The sequence below is a fragment of the Ascaphus truei genome, chromosome 1, assembly GCF_040206685.1.
Source record: "Ascaphus truei isolate aAscTru1 chromosome 1, aAscTru1.hap1, whole genome shotgun sequence".
Classification (NCBI taxonomy): Eukaryota; Metazoa; Chordata; class Amphibia; order Anura; family Ascaphidae; genus Ascaphus; species Ascaphus truei.
Window position 1 is genome coordinate 321,766,670 of NC_134483.1, and position 17,169 is coordinate 321,783,838.

General features: G+C 47.7%; 1 protein-coding gene across 1 annotated transcript in view; it reads left to right on the plus strand.

Moving 5' to 3' along the window:
• PRKG2 (protein kinase cGMP-dependent 2) overlaps nucleotides 1–17,169 on the plus strand; it is a 174,967-nt gene that overhangs the window by 42,538 nt on the left and 115,260 nt on the right. The window lies entirely within an intron of this gene.

The window sequence follows — 17,169 nt, forward strand, 5'->3', positions numbered from 1 at the left end:
TCCCGATAATTTGTTATCGGGATGAAAAGTTGCTGATAATTCCCACTTATCGGCGCTTACTGAATCCGGAGGGCAAAAAATGGAGAAAAAATGGCGAAAAAATGCCGAAAAAGCCTTATCGGGGCTTACTGCATGAGGCCCTAAGTTCTATAGTCTAAGACAGAAAGAAGGGGAAGAGCTGTCCATGTTTATTCAACATACACAGTTAGTTTTATGGACTCTACTTTCCCACGATATAATACCAGACTCTTGATGAATATCGCAGAAACAGTTCTTAAGGGGATCAACCCATCGTATAGCCATCATGATCCGGTGCTCCCTGCTCAAGGAAGCCCTCCTACGTTTGAGGAGCTATTGGGCTTGGTGAAAGGGCATAGGGCCCATACCCTTACACACCCTCAAGAAACGTAAAGACTCCCGCAAGGGAGAGACCATAGGGGCTTCGACCCAGAAGCCTAGTGAGACGGAAAGTGCTGAGGATAACCCTCCTTCAGTGATGCCTGTCTCCACCTCCCGGGTGCCCTGGAACCCGGTCACTATGCCTAGCACCAGTGCGACCCGGGGTACATGCTGTTACACTTGCAACCAAGTGGGTCACCTGGCAAGGGTCTGCAAACAGTCGAAACCCTCCACTGCTACGGCCCGGTCCTATGTCACCCAAATGGAAGAACATCCAACTAGTCCCACCGAGACCCCTCCTACCGGTGATCCCGAACCAGAGCGTCCTCTGGAGGCCTGTAGTAGAGTGGCCCCTACAGCAATAGTGAGAGTACTAATTGAAGGGATATACGCCTCTGCTCTACTAGACACTGGGTCACAAGTGAGTATCGCAGGGGCGCGCAAATTTTTTTGTGGTGCCCCCCGTGCCTTACCTTCTCCGTTGGCCACCCCCCTCCTTACCTCACCTAACCTTACCTCAAATGGTATCAAATGACGCTGCGGGGGATGAATGATGCCAACCTTTTCCGCGAAAGTTCAAGACGTATCGCTCCAAGAGATGTGGACAATGTTAGGGACATTCTGAAGGAGATGGAGACTGCCGGTTTCGTGACCGAGTCCCGCGGTCCCTACACCTCATCCATCATGGTGGTGAGGAAGAAGAACGGCTCTGTATGCCTATTTGTGGATTATCGCACCTTAAACCGTCGCATGTTTCCGGACCAACACACCCTACCCCAAATCGTGGAAATTCTCAGTGCCCTGTTGGGCAGTTAAGGTTTAGCGTGCTGGATCTTTGTTCAGGGTACAATTAAGAAAAGACGGCGTTGGTCTGCCAACTGGGGTTCTATCAATTCACCATGATGCCTCAAGGAATTTGTGGAGCACCTGCCACGTTTCAGCGGCTGATGGAGAAGACCATCTGAGACATGAACCCCCGAGAAAGTCTGGTCTACCTGGGCGACATTATCATCTTCGGTCTGACGTTGGAGGAACATGAGGAGCGTCTCCTGAAGGTCCTAGACTGATTACAGACGGAAGGCCTGAAGTTATCGCTAGACAAATGCAAGTTCTGCAGGACCTCCATCACCTACGTGGGCCACACTATCTCCACTGATGGAGTGGCCACAGACCCCGCCAAGGTGGAAGCCATGTAAACTGGCCTAGGCCTGATAATGTGATGGTGCTTCATTCCTCCGTTGGATTCTGCAGCTATGGTCAGCGATTCGTGGAAGGATATTCCAGTATAGCCAAAGTTTTGAATAACTTATTGAAGTTATGCCCTGAAGGCTCTCGTCAGAAAGTTGGGAATCCAAGAACCCCATTTGGCGAGAAATGGACCTCTGTCTGCGGAGAGGCCTTTCCGATCTTGAAGAAATGGCTACTGAAGCCCCAGTGTTTTCTACGCCGACCCGGAACAACCCTACGTGCTGCATGTAGATGCTAGTTTCGACAGACTGGGCGCAGTGTTGCATCAAAAATATCCAGCGGGACTCCGACCGGTCGCTTATGTGAGTTGCAGCCTGACTCTAAACGAAAAGAATTACCTGATTCACAAGCTGGAGTTCTTAGCCCTCAAGTGGGCTGTAGTAGACAAACTGCATGAATACCTGTACGGGGTATCCTTCGAGGTAAGGACAGATAACAATCTGCTTACCCACATCATTACATCCACCAAATTGGATGCCACTGGCCACAGATGGTTGGCCGCGCTGTTCAACTACAACTTCACCCTGAAGTACAAGCCGGGCCCTCTGAATGTGGGAGCTGACGCTCTGTCCAGAAGGCCCGGGCAGAGCCCAGTCTCTGACGACGGAGAGTGGGAAGAGATTCCCGGTCCCGGGATTCGGGCTATGTGTTTCACAGCTGCCATGCTGGACAGAAACATAGCATTCTCTGAGCTTCAAGTGGCAGATTCACTGGGGTGTCAAGCAGGAGCACTCCAGGAGTATACTGTCGGCCTGAGGGCATGTCCGTAACTCCAGACACTGTGATAAGATGGAAAGAACTCATCCATGAACAGATGCAAGATCCAGTGGCTAAAGCCGTATGCCAGGCTATTCACGACCAGAATCCATCACTGGTGAAGAGTGCCCCAGTGGACACAGTTGCCATACTATGCGAGAATGGGATACGTTCCAGATTGATAATGCTCTACTCTAGCAGGTGATTCCTTACCACAACCATCCGGATATAAGTCAGCTGGTTCTACCCAGGAACCTACAGTATATGGCCCTGCGTTCCCTACACGATGACCATGGACATCTGGGAGTGGACAAGACCTTTGGCCTAATATGTGACCGGTTCTTGTTGTCCAAAATGAGAGAATCCGTGTAACACCATTGCCGCAGATGCTTGCGGTGTATCCAGCGGGAAACACTGTCTACCAGAGCAGCTCCAATGGCACATCTGAGGAGCTCGGATCCCCTGGACCTCGTCTACTGCACCGACACACTTTATTCGAGCAAATACCCAGTATGTACCTGGCAGATACCTGGAATGCGCCGCTCCTCACCTCTGACAAGCCCCGTTGCGTTTGCCTTCCCAGCCTGGGTTCATGCCTGGCTGACGGGCGGCTGATCTGTTAAATGATAATGATTAGGATTTAATAGGCTGCAATGCTTCGCGTGTCTACCAGATGGCATAAATTCATGAATTGTAATGCAGTATATATATATATATACTGTGCAGTATTGCAGCCAGCGGGAATAAAATGCTTCAATCCCTGCCTGGAAAATAACGCAATGCACACGGGCAGAAAACAGTCACAAACTTTAATTTCCCCTCGGGTATACCCGATTTCGTGGGACTAGCCGTGCTCGAATAAAGTGTGTCGCCAGTGTACATGGACTTCCTGTGCATTGAGCCAGATTCGAGGGGCATCGAGAATGTGCTCGTGATCATGGACCACTACACCTGCTATGCCCAAACCTTCCCCACCAAAGACTAGAAGGCCCTCACGGTGGCTAAGGTCGTATGGAAGAGGTACTTCTTACACTACGGGCTACCAAACCGCATACACTCAGAATGAAAGCAAGCTCATCCAAGAGTTGCTGAAGCTGCTCAATATTGAAAAGTCCAGAACGACTCCTTATCATCCTACTGGATATGCTTGGTACCCTGAAGGACTCTGAGAAGGCAGGATGGAGCAAGCATGTGGAGCATTTGGTGCATGCTTATAATTTCACCAGGCACGAGTCCACCGGCTATTCACCCTACTTCATGATGTTCGGCAGAGAAGCCAGGGTGCTGGTGGCTATTCGCCTGAGGTTGTCCACCGATGGAATCTCCAAAATCACACACTACCAGTATGTACAGCAGCTGAAGGACAACCTCCAGAGAGCGTATAGCTTGGCGGAAGATACCACCACCAAGCTAAACAAGAACAACAAGCGGAGGTACGATTGTAAGGTACGATATCGGGAGCTTCAGCCTGGAGACAAGGTTCTTCTATGGAACCTAGGAATACCAAGGAAGCACAAGTTAGCTGACCATTGGAGAAACGCTCAATTTGAAGTTGAATATCAGATGCCCTGTTTACCCCATGAAGGACTCGGAAGGCAGGGTAAAGTTCTGGCATCCACATATCACCTGTTACCAATTCCTCAAGTGAGGGAACATGAAGCTGAACTTTCAGCGGCACGACAAAAAGAAAATTCAAACAGTATACTGGATCCATTATTTGAGGTAAGTGAGGATCCCTTTGAAGGGACATCTTCAAAAACCAACAAAGGATCAGGCCATGGTCCTGTCAATCAGAGACCATCCTCATTTGAAGCACAGTCGGTCTCTAGACCCAAAGAGTCCTATCAACACCCCAAAGGGTGTTAATGACATTCACTCTATGAGAGGGCCAGGGCCTTAAGCCGATGGTAGCCTTTCAGACAACAAAGAATTCAAAGAATTAGAAGAAGTTAGTCGGAGTCAAAGACAGAGATGCCCTCCAATGAGGGTGGCTTACGATTCATTAGGGGCACCCCACTATGAACCTCAGCGTTTGTCTCAGGGAAAGTTAGCCTCCATTATGGTGATTCTGACAGAAATATTGAATGCCATTTAAGTGTATATTGTTGTGCTATTATGTTTTATTATATAAGTATGCAATGCATTTTTATTATATAAACATTGTGTTTTGGTTCTCAAGCTGGGACGTTGAATTCACCACCAGGGGGAGGATGTGCAGGGTCTCTGCATTGCCCCTACATGGCTCCGTTGTATCAGGAGAAGTTGCTGTGGCCATTTTGGGAATCAGGAACTACAATTCCCAGAAGCCTCGGCCGAGAGTTGAGGCGGCCATCTTGGAATGGCTCTGCTTGTAATGTAGTGGACTACAAGCACCAGAAACCTCAGAGGGGGGACAGGGCACATGGTCTGTCCCAGCCAATAGGGTGAAGCAGCATCTTGGAGCAGGATATCCTCTGCGGGGGTCAAGGTTGACTTTGGCAGTCCTGATGGAGCCAGGAAGGAGGAATGTAGTGTCCAGGAAGCAGTCAGCTTCCTGCACTGGCCAGACCTTGCCCCTTAGGCCCCAGATTGGCCCTGTAACTCTAGTGAGTATTGCAGGGCCTGCCATACTATAGGGATTATCCCTTACTTTAGAGGCTGCAGTGTTCAGGGACTTTGTGTGAGACACTCTGGCTGGAGCTCGCACCATGTAGAGGCCTGGACCCTAAGGTTTGAGGGGGTTATGTTTGAGGCCCTGCTGCGTGGGACCTGATCCAACTCCGCTTTACAAGTATTCCCTGGTTGGGCCGTGAACCAGGAAGGTACCCACTCTTGAGTGGGATTGTTCTGTGGACATCAGGGTTTCAGGTGCCCAGGGCACCCTTAGTACTTTGGGGGAACCACCATTATAATTGTCATGTATTATCATGTATTGTTATGTTGTTTCATTATATTATGTATGAGTAAAATGTGTTTATATACGTTGGTTGTATTATTATTAGTGAGTAGTGTGTCCTATGAGGATTCAATCCCACCTATGCAGGGATCCTCTTAGGTGGAGGCGCTGCACCGCGAGAGATAGATTTGGCTTCCTGTAAGGCTCACAGATACAGCAGCACGCGTAATCGCCCACAGTTTCCCTTAGGCATTGACAGGAATCGGCGTTTTCCGCGCTCCTCACACAGAGCACTCTCTTCCCCTAGGGAGTCCCTGGACACACAAAACAATCCTACCTTACCGGCCTCTGCGGCTCCCCGCCCCTGCCGCCGTCGTGGATCACTCCCCTCTGCGATTCCTCTGCTCAGAGCCGGGTGCGCCCACGCCCTCCCACACGCACACCTGCACCCTCCTCTGGCACAGTCCATGCACGTACACGTGTTTCGGAGCGCGCTCCTTCTGCACACTCTTCTTCCTGTCCCCCAGACCTCAGGCTCTGCCCCCACACGCCGCACGGGCATACTCAGGTTTCCAACAAGACTCACCTGGCTTGTTATGCCTGCACCAATCTGCAGTGTTTCCTTGTAGCTTTCCTGTCCCGCCTCCGTTCCTGATTGGATCTCCCTACTTTTTCTAGCTCCTCTCTGCTCTCAGTCTTTGCTCGACATAGTCTCTGCATGGAAGCACTCCTGGATTCTCTTAGTGTTTTCTCAGGTTCTGACATGGCTCGTACGACTACCCCCTCTGGCTCTCGATCTCGGCACTCCTTGGACAACGCACACCCTGGTTACCCCTTGAACACGGCTTGGACTACAACCTACCTCCGCTCTCCACTCCCTGACCTCGGCAAGGCATTCTTCACTCTATCTCTACAACCGGTACCGGCAAGTATTGTCTACTTTACTACAACACTGGCAACACTGGCAGCCTGGCAACACTTTATACCACACTCCGGACACGCTCCCTTTGCTGCGGGTGCATGTATTACCACTTCCCCCTTCAGCTCAGGGGACGGGTCTGGTCTGCGGGCAGCACCGGCGTATCATTATGTCGAGCCCACAAGACGCAGACCAGACCGAACTTAAACAGTTTCTCTCCAATCTGCTTCAGCAAAACCAGGACATGGCGGATCAAATCGTGGCACTCACACGCCAGGTCGCAGTACTCTCAGCCCGAGTACCGACCGCGACTTCGCCAGTTGTAAGCCCCCACTCCGCAAGCGCAGTTAGCAGCTCCGATGTAAAGATTCCACCCCCCAAGCCTTATGCAGGTGAACCTCAAGAATGTAGGGGTTTCCTAAACCAGTGTGAGGTGCAGTTTGAAATGGCCCCCCATCTCTACAATACTGGTCGCAAGAAGGTAGCCTACATTTATAACCTCCTCAGTGGCAGCGCCCTGGTTTGGGCTTCCCCGGTTTGGGAGCGACGTTCTGACCTTACCCAAGATTACCCGGCATTTAAAGTCGAGTTCCTACAAGTATTCGATTCCCCCGCTCGTCGGGAGATGGCATCTGTTTCTCTTCTCCAGATCACTCAGGGACGTCGAATGGTGACACAGTATGCTGTGGAATTCCGGACTAGCCGAGACTAACTGGAGACAAGAGGCTCTCGTCTCTCGTATTCTCGTATTCTCGTCTCCGTATTCTGGCAAGGTCTGGCAGATCCCATCAAGGATGAACTCTCTCGCCAATCCAGGCCGGATCAATTGGAGGTCCTCATTGATTTGGCTGTCCGAGTGGATCAACGTATCCAGATACGCCGCTCAAAGCGTCAGCGCACTCGCTTCCATAACTTTCAAGTTCCTTTCTCCAGTGCTCCCAGCAGCACTCCTGCTCTCCCAAGTGTTACCACACCTCTTCGTCCTGCACTGGAGTTGCCAGAGCCAATGCAATTGGGGGTACAACGCATCCGCACAATGATACGGCAGTTCCGCCACGCCGGGGATTGTGTTTCTACTGCGGATCCATGGAGCATCTGGTTCGGGAGTGTCCACTGCGTCCGGAAAACGGGAACACCCAGTGAGTACAGAGGGGCTCTCTCTGGGTGTGATGTCTCCATGTCCCCTTCATAAAGGTGAACTCCCTAAAAAACTTACATTTCCAGTCTCCCTATCAGGTGATAAGTTCCAGACTTCTACCGCCGCTTTCATTGACTCAGGAGCTGGAGGAAACTTCGTGGACCTTGAATTCGCCAGGCTAAACTGCATACCGCTCGTGAGGAAGAAGGTTCCCATCGCACTCGTCGGTATCGATGGACGTCCCCTTACCCCGGCACACATCTCCTTAGAAACGGTCCCTTTGCTTCTGTCCACACATCTACACAAGGAGGTCTTAGTTTTCGATGCCATTCACGCTGCTGGGATACCCATCACCCTTGGTCTTCCTTGGCTACAGCTTAACAATCCTCTCATTGACTGGACTTCCTCTGCTCCCATCTCCTGGAGGCCGAGGTCAGGCGAGACTTATCAACTGCTGGCCAATACCTCTGTTCCTGAGGTTATTCTACCTTCTGTTTACCACCAATTCTGGGACGTTTTCAATAAGGTACAGTCAGACCTTTTGCCGCCACACAGGATTTACAATTGTCAGATCGATCTGGTTCCAGGCTACTCCCTACCCAAGTCCAAGACCTACCCCTTGTCGTTACCAGAATCTCACGCTATGGATGAATATATCCAGGAGTATCTCAAGAAAGGCTTTATTCGTCACTCCAATTCCCCAGCAGGGGCTGGGTTTTTCTTCGTCAAGAAAAAGGACGGGTCGTTGAGGCCTTGCATCGATTACAGGGGTTTGAACGCATAACTATTAAAAAATCGTTACCCCCTTCCCCTTATTACCGAACTGTTCGATAAATTACAGGGGGCCAAGATTTTTTCCAAGTTGGATCTACGTGGTGCCTATAACCTGGTGCGCATCAGGAAGGGGGATGAATGGAAGACGGCCTTCAACATTCGTAGCGGACACTACGAGTATCTTGTAATGCCTTTTGGCTTATGTAATGCTCCCGCTGTCTTCCAGGATTTCATCAACGACGTCTTTCGTAAGGTACTCAATATTTTTGTAATAGTATACTTGGATGATATCCTGATTTTTTCCAAAGATCTCCAGGACCATATACGTCACACCTCCTACGTCCTTTCCCATCTCCGTGAACACCATTTGTACGCCAGACCTCTACTCCGTTCCTGGGGTACATAATTTCCGATGAAGGTTTTATGATGGATTCCGGTAAACTTCAAGCAGTTACTGAGTGGCCAAGACCCAATTCTCTCAAGGCCATACAACGTTTTTTAGGGTTCGCCAATTACTATCGTAAGTTTATACGTAATTTTTCTACCATTGTGGCACCTCTCACTGCGCTCACAAAAAAGGAGCCGATCCCTCTGCTTGGTGATCCGAGGCCCTCTCCGCCTTCGAGACACTCAAGGAAGCTTTTATTTCCGCACCTATTCTCCGTCATCCCAACATTGAACTTCCCTTCGTCCTGGAGGTCGATGCTTCTGATTGCGGCGCTGGAGCCGTTCTTTCTCAGAGACCCACGCCTCAAGATAAGTTACATCCCTGTGCATATTTTTCCAAGAAATTCTCATCCGCCGAGAGGAACTATGACGTGGGTAACAGGGAACTTCTGGCCATGAAGATGGCTCTTCAAGAGTGGAGACACCTGCTGGAGGGGTCGAAAGAGCCGTTTATTATTCTCACGGACCACAAGAACCTTCTTTACATAGAAAACGCTCAACGCCTTGGTCCACGACAAGCTCGTTGGGCTCTTTTTTTTCTTGATTCGATTTTCACCTTTCCTATATCCCCGGGACCAAGAACGTAAAGGCAGACGCACTCTCCCGAATACATTCTTCTGAAGAGAGACCAGAAGAACCTTTGGAGACCATCCTTCCACAGGAGAAGATCCTCGCCACGTCTTCTTTCAAGAATTTTGACAAGAGTTTGCACTCCCAGAGATGCATTCCCAAGGACTTGCTGATTCCCGACAAAAAACTCTTCGTACCTTCCAAATTTGTTCCAGAGGTCCTGTCTTGCGGTCACTCCTCTAAATCTGCAGGTCATCCTGGTTTTAAGAAGACTACTGATCTCATTCATCAGAATTTCTGGTGGCCAAGGATGTCTCAAGATAATCTGGAGTTTACCCGAGCCTGTCCCACGTGCGCTCAAATCAAGACTCTCCGTCAAAAGCCTCAGTTCCCGACCGCTCCTGGTCCCACATTTCAATGGATTTCATCGTGGAGTTGCCCAGGTCCAGAGGTATGAACACTATCTTGGTGGTTGTGGACAGGTTTTCTAAGATGTCCCATTTTATTCCTTTTAAGGGATTACCCACCTCCCCCGCCATTCTTTGATATGATATCTTTACGGAGCAGATTTTCCGGATTCATGGGATTCCTTCGTCCATTGTTTCTGACAGAGGTTCTCAATTCGTATCCAAATTTTGGAGAACTTTCACGAAGAGATTGGGCATCTCTTCTTCTTTCTCTTCTGCCTATCATCCACAGTCCAATGCACAAACGGAGAGGGTCAATCAATCCCTGGAGAAGTACCTGAGATGTTTCATATCCGATTCCCAGGATGATTGGGCTCAACTCCTTCCGTGGGCAGAGTACACCATCAATTCTGCCAAGAACGAGGCCACCCGGGAGTCGCCCTTCTTTTTAAATTATGGGTTCCACCCTCCCTGTCTACCCATCTCCAACATACCTTCTGGAGTACTAGCCGTAGATGAACGCATTTCTTCCCTCCAAACCGCATGGTCCAGGATTCAGTCTACCCTTCTCGACACCTCTCACAGATCAAAACTACAGGCCGATCATCGTCATCGTTCGGCACCCAGTTACAAGCCAAGAGATTTGGTATGGCTCTCCTCTAAGAATATCCACCTCAAGGTACCATCTCCAAAACTGGCACCTAAGTTCCTGGGTCCCTTCTCTATTTGTGAACAAATCAATCCTGTGCCATTCCGGCTCCAACTACCACACAGTATGAAGATTTCCAATGTCTTTCATGTGTCCCTCTTAAAACCATTCATCACCAGTCACTTCTTTCCGGATCAGACTCGTAAACCGGACCCTATTATTGTCCAAAATAACGAGGAATACGAAGTTCACTCTCTTTTGGATTCTCGCCTATCAAGGGGCCAGATCCAGTTCTTGGTGCAGTGGAAGGGCTTTGGCCCTGAAGAGAGATCCTGGGTACCTTTAAAGGACATTCATGCCCCGGCCCTTCTTAAGTCCTTCAGGAGAAAGTTTCCAGAGAAACCTTTCATGGACCGTCCTGAGGCCGTTCCTGAAGAGGGGGGTACTGTCAGGAATCGGCATTTTCCGCGCTCCTCACACAGAGCACTCTCTTCCCTCGAGAGTCCCTGGACACACAAAACAATCATACCTTACCGGCCTCCGCGGCTCCCCGACCCTGCCGCTGTCGCGGAATCACTCCCCTCTGCGATTCCTCTGCTCAGCGCCGGGTGCGCCCACGCCCTCCCGCGCGCACACCTGCACCCTCCTCTGGCGTAGTCCACACGCAGACACGCGTTACAGAGCGCGCTCATTCTGCACACTCTTCTTCCTATCCCCCGGACCTCAGGCTCCGCCCCCGCACGCCGCACGGGCATACTCAGGTTACCAACAAGACTCACCTGGCTTGTTATGCCTGCACCAATCTGCAGTGTCTCCCTGTAGCTCTTCCTGTCCCGCCTCCGTTCCTGATTGGATCTCCCTACTTTTTCTAGCTCATCTCTGCTCTCAGTCTTTGCTCGACATAGTCTCTGCATGGAAGCACTCCTGGATTCTCTTAGTGTTTTCTCAGGTTCTGACACGGCTCGTACGACTACCCCCTCTGGCTCTCGATCTCTGCACTCCTTGGACAACGCACACTCTGGTTACCCCTTGAACACGGCTTCTACTACAACCTACCTCCGCTCTCCACTCCCTGACCTCAGCAAGGCATTCTTCACTCTATCTCTACAACTGGTGCCGGCAAGTATTGTCTACTTTACTACATCTGGCCTGGCAACACTTTATACCACACTCCGGACACGCTCCCTTTGCTGCGGGTGCGTGTATTACCACTTCCCCCTTCAGCTCAGGGGACGGGTCTGGTCTGCGGGCAGCACCGGTGTAACAGGCATAGGGAAAGGGGGTTACATATACAAAGCTTGATAGGTCTCTGCTCACTGCCCTGGAGCTATGGTGTCGGAACACACTCAGGTCTCCGAGTCCCAATGCTTCGTTCTCTGTGACGTCTGACATCCCAGTAAAATCTCAAACACAGGTTTCGTTACATCAAGAAATTTTTCAAGGGTGGTGACACGATCTCCGGCCTCTGAGTTTAAATACCCTCTTGTTGCCATAGAGACCATGATGCTGTTAGTCTGTAGTCATGGTGCTACACAAATAGCGGAAGTGATACTCATCTGTACTGTTTTTATGTTTATAGAGAGGCAGCTTAAATGAACAGTACATTGTATTTTCAATGTTACCAAGTTTGAGTACAGAAGGGCCCCACTTTTTGACGTTCCGCTCATACGGTGTTTCCGAATGTAAACCTATGCCCATTGCGTTCGGCGCTTGTTTAGTTTTTCCGGCGATTTTCGGCATGACGCGCTCAGCAGCTGAGTATCCGGCTCTCACTAAGCAACAGTTTTTATGCATGCGCATCCGTATTCTCTGTCAGATGCCATTTGTCAGTGAAGCAGTCGGCTTCTCTCTGCATCTCTCTGTTGTCAGCTCTGCATCTCCCAGTTTTCAGCACCGCATCTCCCAGTTTTCAGCTCTATTCAGCTCTGCATGTCTCAGTTTTCAAAGTTGAACTAATGTACAGTACTGTAGAGTACAGTACAGTACATACAATTGTTGTTGTGTTAATTACAGTACAGTACTGTGCTGTACAATGGCAACTAAGAGTAGTGGTAAAAAATGGAGTTGTAAGCCTCTTACATTAAATGCCAGGTTTGAAATAATCAAACTAAGTGAACAAGGTGTGTCTAATGCTGAAATCGGCAGAAAGCTAGATTTAGCTTGTCAAACAGTTAGTACAATTGTGCACTGTAAAGAGAAAGTGTTGAAGGAAATTAAAGTGCTACACCTGTGAACACTACAGTTATAAGAAAACGTGATAACATTATTGCTGACATGGAAAAAGTGTTAGTGGTGTGGATTGAAGATCAAGCCAATCACAATGTGCCTTTAAGCCGAGCCATCATCCAGGGCAAGGCCATAAGTCTCTTCAATACTATGAAGGCTGACAGAGGTGACATAGCTGCTGATGATTCGAAACTAGCCAGTGCTGATACAGAAGCTGCAGAAAGTTATCCACGTGAGCTTGCTAAGGTCATCGAAGAAGGCGGATACACTAAGCAGCAGATTTTCAACGTGGATGAAAGATGCCGTCTAGGACATTTATTGCTAAGAGGAGAAGGCAATGCCTGGTTTCAAAGTGGCAAAAGACAGGATTAGTGGTGTACCGAGGATTACCTGGTACCCGGCGTTACCCGGCGTTACCCGGCGTTACCCGGCACTTTTTCAGCTACCTGGACATTACCCAGACCCGGCAACTGAGAAGCGTTTGGTAATACCCGCCGTCGGGTAATGTCAGGGTAGCTGAAAATTAACAAATCACTTACCTGCAGCAATCTGAGCCAGGGAACCACGTGAACGGAGAAGGTGCGTTCTTATTGGACAGACGGCTGTCCAATATGAACGCTCCTGCTCCGGTCACGTGGTTCCCCGGCACACACTACTCTCTGCTGCTGTGCTGTGTAATGAATTCCTGCTTCTCCCACGTTGGCTGAAGACACTTCTGATGCTGCCACCACCACAGGACCTCTGCTGCTCTTCATACATGTCTCCGCGGTCTTCCTCCACCTTGCAGGTAAGTGCCAACCGGGTACCCGGCCGGGTAGAACTATTGATTTTGGCCGGGTACCCGTTTTTTTTTTATAAATCACTACAACACTAGACAGGATAACTCTCTTGTTAGGTGCTAATACAGCTGGTAATTGCAATTTAAAACCTATGATGATTTATCAATCAGAAAATCCCAGGGCACTAAAGAACTATGCAAAAGCTAGCCTCCTTTTTTATTATAAATCCCATTCCAAAGCTTGGATGACTGGTGTTCTTTTCTCAAATTGGTTCATGGACTATTTTAAGCCTACTGTTGAGGCTTTTTGCAAGAGCAAGAATATTCCTTTTAATATTTTACTTCTCACAGACAATGCCCCTAGCCACCCCAAAGGTCTAATTGGTTTGTACAGGGAGATAACATTTATGTTTCTACCTGCAAATACAACTTAGGGCCTCATGCACTAAAGTCCGATAGAAAAAATCGCCAGGGTTTTTAAATCGCCATTTTTGACAGCGTTGCTATCACAGTATGTACAGTAGAAAGCCCGGAATACCAGTGATAGCAACATTTCAACAAATGGCGAGTAGCCGGCGCCGAGATGATCGGCCTTCTGAAAAGGGCTCACCAAGCGACTTGTTTCTGCTGCAGAGAGAGAGCCGTCTCTCTCTGTGAAAATCTCGCCGGAAATGAAAGTTGTTAAATTTTAATTTAATAATAGTGTAGATGAGCAGGGGGTCTGCGGAGCAGAACCGCATTGATTTTAGGTCGAGGGCCCCTCTATTTTCCGAGATACAGGACTCGTTATGTGACACGAGACATTTACATGCATAGGAGATACCGCTTCATTACCTTAACGGATAAGGCAATGAATGGGGTTAAACACTAGTGCCATATTTATTGTGGGTAGCAGGGGTAAGTGATTTTGATGATTTTGAGAATCAAGTGGAGGAAGCTACTACAAATGTTTTGGAAATGGCAAGGGAATTCGAATTGGAAGTCGAGCCTGAGGATGTGAAAGAATTGCTTGTATCCCATGACGAGACCCATCAGATGAAGATCTTTTTCTGATTGATGAGCAAAGAAGGATGTTTTGCAAAGACGAGTCCCATCCTGATGATACTCCTGCTGTCCCTGCAGAAATGACAACCAAGGCATTGGAAGAAGCTATCAACTTTATAGAAATAGGGATGGCAGCTTTTGAGAGGTTGATCCAAATGTTCGAAAGAAGTTCTAAAGTGAATGCAAGCCTTCTAAACGCGATTGCATGCTATAAAGAAATTGTAAGGGAAAGAAGACGGCAATCCACAGGCAAATTAGAAAAAATACTGTGATGGCGGTTCACTGCCGTCCGGTGATTATAAACAAAACACCAAGCACAATTGATAGAAAAATAAAGAATGGTTGTACAACCATTTTTGCACATTAAATTCTTTATTTTTCTATCAATTGTGCTTGGTGTTTTGTTTATACCCACTGGACAGCAGTGATCCGCCATCCCAGCATTTTTTCTACTTTGAATTTCGGGCAGGAGCACGCCGAACATGCACATGGTATACAGACTTTCTATCCACTACCAGACCGGCGCTGATGTCGTGTCAAGACAGTGAGTACCAGCCGGTTCTATTTACCCTTTAGTGTGTGGAATGCCAGTTTGGTGAGGGCAATGGCGGAGAGGTTGTAAGATTGCCGTGGGACTTTCTTCACAGTACGTTCACTGGCACTTCTGCCTCCCCCTACCCAATATAGCCCCTGTCCTGATAGTGAGTCTGCTTCCACAAGGGTATTGAGATTGTGTCAAGACAGCAGGCACTAGCCGGTTCTTTATTACCCTTTTAGTGTGTGGGACGCTAGATTTTGGTGAGGGCAGTGGCGGAGAGGTTGTGGGATTGCCGTGGGACATCCTTAACAGTGTGTTCATCGATACCCCTGCTTCTCCTTACCGCAATTTAGCACCCACTTTGATGGTGAGTCTGCTTTCACACAGGTACTTCATAATGATTTTGATATCTTACAGTTGCAAGTACATTGCTTTCTGCATATTCTGGAGCATCGGTCTTTGGAGATTTATTCCTCGGTTTTTCTACACATGGCGAATTACATTGCTTTCCTACTTTAAGAAAGTACCATCACAACCTTCAACAGCAACAGCTACCCTTGAACAATCTTCAGAACCAACAAGACCCTGCAAGAGATTCATCCAATTCTCCATCATCAAAACGAATAAGATGTGTTGTCATATGATGATGAAGTGCCAGCAACTTCCTCCTTTCTAAAATAAATATATTTACAGTACAGTTCTGTACTGCATTTCTTACTCTTTACTGTACTGTTCCTTTTTACAGTATATGTTTGACGTCCTATGTGCAAGTTTTGTATTTTTTGAATTTTCACATTTTTTAAAGTTTTTCAAAGTTTTTGGATAATGCTGGGACCATGTGTGACACATTGGAGTGTAGGATTATACATTCCTAAATGCACAGTATTTGGTGTACAGTACAGTGTTGAGTGTTTGTCATGCCACACAATAAAACATGTCTCCAAGGTACCTGTACAGTTCTGTAAGTTTGAGTCTTTGTCTTGTCATGTGTGTTGGCAGGGATGCCGGTTCTGTGCTTGACTGCTGCAGCTCTATATGGAAGCTGCTGTGTGACAGAGTGATGACCACCTCCGTATTTGTAGCGCTGAACCCTCTCCACCCCCACCCTTGCACCTCACACATCACCCTCCCCCCCCACCTATATTTCACACATCACCCTCTGTGTGACTGGTTGCCATGTGATGTTTCCAGGTTGTCAGGGACGCTCTGAGATGACGTCTCTGCTTTGGTAAACCATGCACCTTCCTCTGGGCGATCGTAGAATCAGAAATTTTGCGCTTTGGCATACAATTGGCCTTTCCCTTCCGGGCTGGGTAACGGAGCGTGCACATTGTAAACGGTGCCCAATTTCTAAAAATCATTTTAAGGTAAGCAATGTACGTTAATTTTGTACTGCATGTACAGTATTGCTGGGTCCAACCTTTTCGGCGATTTACGCTTTTCGTCAAGGGCCTGGAACGGAACCCACCGTATTAGCGGTGCCTTACTGTATCTCAATAGGAAGTGCAACATATTGTGCTTATTCAGGCATTACAATGCCATGTTTTAAATAGGAAAGGTTTTGACATCCTAGGACCTGTAGGTTTATATTTTTTAAGAGAGATAAACAGCAAAGATTATACAGTAATAGTGTTAGGTAATATTCAGAGCCAGCAGATCAACTTGAAATGGTAATAACTATATAAATGTGTTAAAGGTAAAGCCTTCGTTGAAACCATTTGGATATTGTGTTTGTAGTTTATAAATCCATTGGGCTTCCTTTTTTTTTTTTTTTTTTTTTAGCAGTAGTGTGTTCAAAATGCCTTTCCTAATATTACATGTAACATGTTCAATTACAATAAGTGAAATTCCCATGAAATTGCCATTGTGAAAATTATTAACATGTCTAGTTTTTTATAGAATGTATATGTTCAATGATTCTGCGTCTGAATTCTCTAAACGTCTTGCCAATATATTGTAGTCTGCACAGGCATGTAATCTGATATATTAAACCCAGTGTCTTGCAATTGATAAAAATTTGTATCGGAATTGTTTAGTTGCGCTTGAGTTACAAAATAATTTAGCTGGTTTCAGATGTTCAAAGGCTTTACAAAAACTGCATTTTCAACATTCGACTCAGGTTTGGGCATTATATAGAACATTGGTCTTATGTATAAGCACACCACGGGTTTGTGGCTTTATATATCTACATATTGCTACTTACCTGGTCCTGTGTTATAGCTATACTAGCCACAGCTGAAGCAGCTATACACTGCGTTGACGTAATATACAACACAGTTGGTATGTGTCAGTTCATTTGCTTATATTTGTTGCCATTCAAGCTATGATATAGTGTGATATAGTGTAGCATAGTGTAGCATCCAAGCAACATATATTAGAGGAGTACTGATTTACTGAGCTA